The sequence below is a fragment of the Artemia sp. Qi Xiang Cuo genome, chromosome 2, assembly GCF_049724085.1.
Source record: "Artemia sp. Qi Xiang Cuo chromosome 2, ASM4972408v1, whole genome shotgun sequence".
Taxonomy (NCBI): Eukaryota; Metazoa; Arthropoda; class Branchiopoda; order Anostraca; family Artemiidae; genus Artemia; species Artemia sp. Qi Xiang Cuo.
Genome location: NC_142795.1, coordinates 92643905 through 92649904, shown reverse-complemented (window position 1 = coordinate 92649904; position 6000 = coordinate 92643905). Strand labels below are relative to the sequence as shown.

The following is a 6000-nucleotide window of genomic DNA, read 5'->3' as shown; positions in this document are numbered from 1 at the left end:
GTAGCGATGGGAATAATTTGATAGCACCGGATGTGCATGATGGCTTAGTACAAAATATACGGCAGTTTGATAACGATTTTTGGGAAATAGTGAATAGTTAAGTTTTTGTTTTTCAAATAGTTAGTTTTTGTTTAAAAGGAATATTGGAATTATTGCACTAGAATGTGTCTTGGTTAGAAGTTACAAGGTAAGTTTTTTTTTGTTTATTTTATAGAAATGCGTGATAAGCTATTTCTGCGTTATAAGAATTCCTTTATATACCACTAATTTGGTTAATGAAAGAAAATGAAAATAGTTTTTAGAAATAAATTTTAAGTTTTACTCATAAAAAGCTATGTGCCTGAGAAAATATTGTATTATTTTTGAAAAAAAGGAAAAAAATATATACATTTACAAGTTCTGGCTGTAAATCAGAAGTCCCTGGCATGGCTTGAAGGGGAGTGTCCCTCCTATCTTGATCTGATGAGGCTAAGGCATTATAAGAAGCAGTCCATTCCCTTTTCATCTTCCTTCCAGCTGACATGGAGCTAACACTGGGGTCAGAGGACCCTGCCATTAAAAGATTCGCGGCCATTGGCTGGTCCAGATCGTGTGTAATTCTACCAGCGAATTTGATAATTGATGGTCTTGTGGCTAGCATTAATGCAGGTTCGCTCCGTCTTGCTTTCTTTTCCAGAGGGGCATTATAGCACGTATCTTCTTCCTTTAAAAAAAAGACAAAAATTTAGCATGAAAAAAAAATGAATTTTGGGTTTGGAAAATAATTCAGTCTATGTTAGACATCTAAAGTAGTGTAAAAAACATCTTGATTTCAAAATCAGGGGTTTTGATAGTGGGATGGAGGGTCTTTTATAAACTGCCCCCCCCCCTACTTCCATGCTTCCGTGACTGTATTTGTAAATTCAAACTTAAAAAGCAGGATTTGCGTTCCTTATTAAACAATATGGAGAAGAATTGCATGTGACAGTCAAGTACTTCCGTATTTCATAAGATGAAGAACAGATTTGTTTTTCTTATTCAAGATTATCTGGTCACTGACACTTCCTTCAGCGAGCCTCTTCTTTGTATATTCAAGCGTAAAATTGTTACTACTCATATGGTTATGAATATTTTATGAAACTCAAAGTTAAGTTAGTCAGAAATTATTAAACTCTTTGGTACAACAGCCTTTTTTTCTCTTTAAACTATCAGATTTCAATCAAATGTAGACATAAATAGAAATTTAAGAAGTGGAAAAGTTAATTAACATGGCTCAGTCAATCCCCCTATGAGATAATAAGGCCCGTCAAACAAAAAGGATAGCTAAGCTAACAATGTTATTTATTAAATTGGGTTATAAGGTAACAAATTTTTTTTTTGAGTAAATGGGGGGGGGGGGGTGAGGGTTTGAATGCATTAAATTTCAGGAAGAGATTCTTCAACGCAGACTGGCCTGGAAATATTTTCAAAAAACATCCCTAAAAAAAAGCCACTGATCTTGATAAAAAATCGCACCGTAATAAAAAGGAAGCTTTTGTAACTATTAATACATTAAAATAATAAACTATTTATTCCAATCCCAAATTATTTATTGAAAGCTAAGCACTTTTTCAAAAACAACCCTAAACAGGCCCACTGATATTGATAAAAATTGCACCGTATATTTCAGCCTATAAGAGAATTATGTAGAGGTTTTCCGCTCCTAAACAAACTGTATTTGTAAATTCAAACTTAAAAAGCAGTATTTGCGTTCCTTATTAAACAATATGGAGAAGAATTGCATGTGACAGTCAAGTACTTCCGTATTTCATAAGATGAAGAACAGATTTGTTTTTCTTATTCAAGATTATCTGGTCACTGACACTTCCTTCAGCGAGCCTCCTCTTTGTATACTCAAGCGTAAAATTGTTGCTACTCATATGGTTATGAATATTTTATGAAACTCAAAGTTAAGTTAGTCAGAAATTATTAAACTCTTTGGTATAACAGCCTTTTTTTCTCTTTAAACTATCATATTTCAATCAAATGTAGACATAAATAGAAATTTAAGAAGTGGAAAAGTTAATTAACATGGCTCAGTCAATCCCCTATGAGATAATAAGGCCCGTCAAATAAAAAGGATAGCTAAGCTAACAATGTTATTTATTAAATAGGGCTATAAGGTAACAAATTTTATTTCTGAGGAAATGGGGGGGGTGAGGGTTTGAACGCATTAAATTTCAGGAAGAGATTCTTCAACGCAGACTGGCCTGGAAGTATTTTCAAAAAACATCCCTAAAAAAAAGCCACTGATCTTGATAAAAAGAAAGCTTTTGTAACAATTAATACATTAAAAGAATCAACATTTTATTCTAATCCCAAATTACCGATCGAAAGCTAAGCACTTTCAAAAACATCCCTAAAAAGGCCCACTGATCTTGATAAAAATCGCACCGTAAATTTCAGCCTATAAGAGAACTATGTAGAGGTTTCAGTTCCTATACAATAGGCTTCTAAGCGCGTAATTACCCTTAGTTCCAGTGTCTGCTTAAGTAGTAAAATTGATTAAGCGATTAGTATAGAGGTTTTTTCTGCCATTCTATATTATTTTTTCATATACAATGAACCAAAATCTAAGCGAACATGTCTCTCTTTTTTTGAATATTTACTGCTGCCCCCTCCCCCCCCCCCCCTACGTCCATGCTTCCGTGACTTTATTTATTAATTCAAACTTAAAAAGTAGGATTTGCGTTCCTTATTAAACAATATGGAGAAGAATTGCATGAGACAGTCAAGTACTTCCGTATTCATAAGATGGAGAACAGATTTGTTTTTTCTTATTCAAGATTATCAGGTCACTGACACTTCCTTCAGCGAGCCTCCCTCTTTGTATATTCAAGCGTAAAATTGTTGCTAATCATGCGGTTATGAACATTTTGTGAAACTCAAAGTCAATTTAGTCAAAAATTATTAAACTCTTTGGTATAACAGCCTTTATTTTTCTCTTTAAACTTTCAGATTTCAATCAAATGTAGACATAAATAGAAATTTAAGAAGTGGAAAAGTTAATTAACATGGCTCAGTCAATCCCCTATGAGATAATAAGGCCCGTCAAATAAAAAGGATAGCTAAGCTAACAATGTTATTTATTAAATAGGGTTATAAGCTAACAAATTTTATTTTTGAGGAATTGGGGGGAGGGCGAGGGTTTGAACGCATTAAATTTCAGGAAGAGATTCTTCAACGCAGACTGGCCTGGAAGTATTTTCAAAAAACATCCCTAAAAAAAGACCACTGATCGTTGATAAAAAGGAAGCTTTTGTAACAATTAATACATTAAAAGAATCAACATTTTATTCTAATCCCAAATTATCGATCGAAAACTAAGCACTTTTCAAAAACATCCCTAAAAAGGCCCACTGATCTTGATAAAAATCACACCGTAAATTTCAGCCTATAACAGAACTATATACAGGTTTCAGCTCCCAAACAATAGGCTTCTAAGTGCATAAGTACCCTTAGTTCTAGTGTCTGTCTTAAGTAGTCAAAATGATTAAGCCATTAGTAAAGTGGTTTTTTCTGCCATTATATTTTAATTTTTCATATACAATGAACCAAAATCTAACTGAACATGTCTCTCTTTTTTTTAATATTTACTAAAATTGAAATACAGGGAATCATTTAATATTTAATGATGAATGAAGCTTTTTTTAAAAAGAAGTAACCACACAGTGTAAGGAAAGAATTTCTTCCTTAACTTAATGACAAGACAATTTCTTTTTATTATAATAATGAGAAAATTTTTACTCACCAGAAATTCCTTAGAATTATCTATTTTCCATGTAAATGTTTACAAAAAATGTCAGTAGTGTTAAGTTGAATAAACTATTCAAAACTGTTGAAGAATCTAATTTGAAACCTGAATATATACAAAAAATAATTGCATAACAGCGAAACAAGACATGCTGGTTTTGGTTTATCACTAAAAAAAGACATTGAACTTTGAAATTGCGTAAATCTCTTGACAAAGAAAGATGTAATGACCTGTAGAATAGAATTACCTACCAGAAAAACCTGTTTGTACGGGGGCCCGAGCAAATTCAATAGACCTATTCTACTGATGTCATACTCCAAACAACCATTTCTAAAGCATGATTATGTATATGCTTGAATACCTACGATTCCACAAAACTTGACGATGAGTGGAAAAGTCTATCTCTGAGCGTGAGAAGGACCGATCCTGGTGAATGTCCGAACTTGGTTATTGAGGACAGTTCCTAGCTGCTATTAAGACCAGTTGGGACGAAAAAGACGTAATCCAAGAGGTGGTGGAAGTGTTAATCCTGGTGATTTTTCTGATTGCCAAGGGTATAATATATGACTTCAATTCACTGTACCTTAATCACGGTTGCCACGATTAATGGATCATCACCAAATATTTTGATTTTGTAGGTAATTCATTAAAAAAATTGAAATTTCAATTCGTGATTGTAAATCCAATATTTTTGTCTCTACAAAAGTTAGAAATTCAATAAGGATTAGGAAATTCTAGTAAGGCCCCAAGTATTCAATTCCAACGATTTTAACCTGTTGAAATTCCAATTTCTTTTGTTGAATTTCAAACCTATTTTTTTTTAAGTGTACTAGGTGCTACCTTATTTTTCAAAAATAACACTCAAAAACAGATTACCGAATATAAACCCCCAGAAGACCCTACAAAATCAAATACATGTAAATAAGAATACGATTGAAATCACCATTTTCCAAAACCTTGAAACCTCAGGACTTAACCCCTTTATTGAACTTACCAAAGGTTACTTGCAGAAATTACTGTTAATTGAAATTGTTTATTTAACTTTTACATCCTACAACATGCGAATAAAAGTTTCAGCTTCTTGCTTTTAGTTTCTTTTTGGGCAGGACTTAGTAATCTGCTTCTTTCCACAGCATTTGGCTTAATAGCATTAATCATTTTATTTATTTTAATTTATATTCTTTAATTTTTGTTTATATTCATAGTAATGTCGATTCAAGGGCCCAAAGTTGAGCCTCCGCGGTCCGTGCCTCTCTAACACCAAGCCTTCCATTTAGACCAATCAAACATTTCGTGGTAACGAACTGTAAGTAGGGAGCGACCCGGCTCAATGGTGACCGAAACTTTCAAAAACGGAATTTTGATACCAATAGATACATCAAAAGAATCAAATTTTAATGCTGATTTCAAATATATAAGTTTCATCAAGTTTAATCTTATACATCAAAAGTTATGCGCCTGAGAAAATTTGGCTGATTTTAGAAAAAAGGGGGAAAGACTCCCTAAAAGCTATAGAACCTTAATGGAAATCACACCATCATATTCAGCGTATCAGAGAACCCTACTGTAGAGGTTTCAAGCACCTATCTACAAAAATATGGAATTTTGCACTTTTTGCCAGAAGAAAGATCACGGATGCGTGTTTACTTGTTTTTTCCCCAGGGGTGATCGTATCGACCCATTGGTCCTAGAATATCGTGGGAGAGCTCATTGGAACGGAAATTAAAAGTTGTAGTGCCCTTTTTAAGTGACCAAAAATAATGGGCAACTAGGCCCCTTCCCACCCACATTTTTTCCCAAAGTCACCCGATCAAAATTTTAAGATAGCCATTTTGTTCAGCATGGTCGAAAATATGACAACTATGTCTTTTAGGATAACTTAATCCCCAAATTCCCCGGGGGAAGGGCTGAAAGTTATGAACTTTACCCAATGTTAACATATAGTATTGGTTATTGGGAAGCATACAGACGTTTTCAGGGGGAATTTTTCTAGTGGTGGGGGGAGGGGGGGGTCAGGGGTTATGTGGGAGGATCTTTCCACGAAGGAAGTTTTCATGGGGGAAGGGACATTGCTATGAAGGGTGCGCCGGATTTCCCAGCATGATTTAAAAAAAGATCAGAAATTAAATAAAAAAAAACAAGTTTTTCAACTGAAAGTAAGGAGCAACATCAAAACTGAAAACGAACAGAAATTATTACGTATATGATTGGTATTCGTTAATTAAGTT

At 33.8% G+C, this 6000-nt stretch overlaps 1 non-coding gene across 1 annotated transcript; it reads left to right on the top strand.

The window, feature by feature from the left end:
- Positions 1-4077: 4077 nt before the first annotated feature.
- LOC148955812 (small nucleolar RNA U3) lies at positions 4078-4285 on the top strand. The gene has a single exon (XR_016143751.1). It is a non-coding gene; the product is annotated as a small nucleolar RNA U3 (small nucleolar RNA).
- Positions 4286-6000: the final 1715 nt, after the last annotated feature.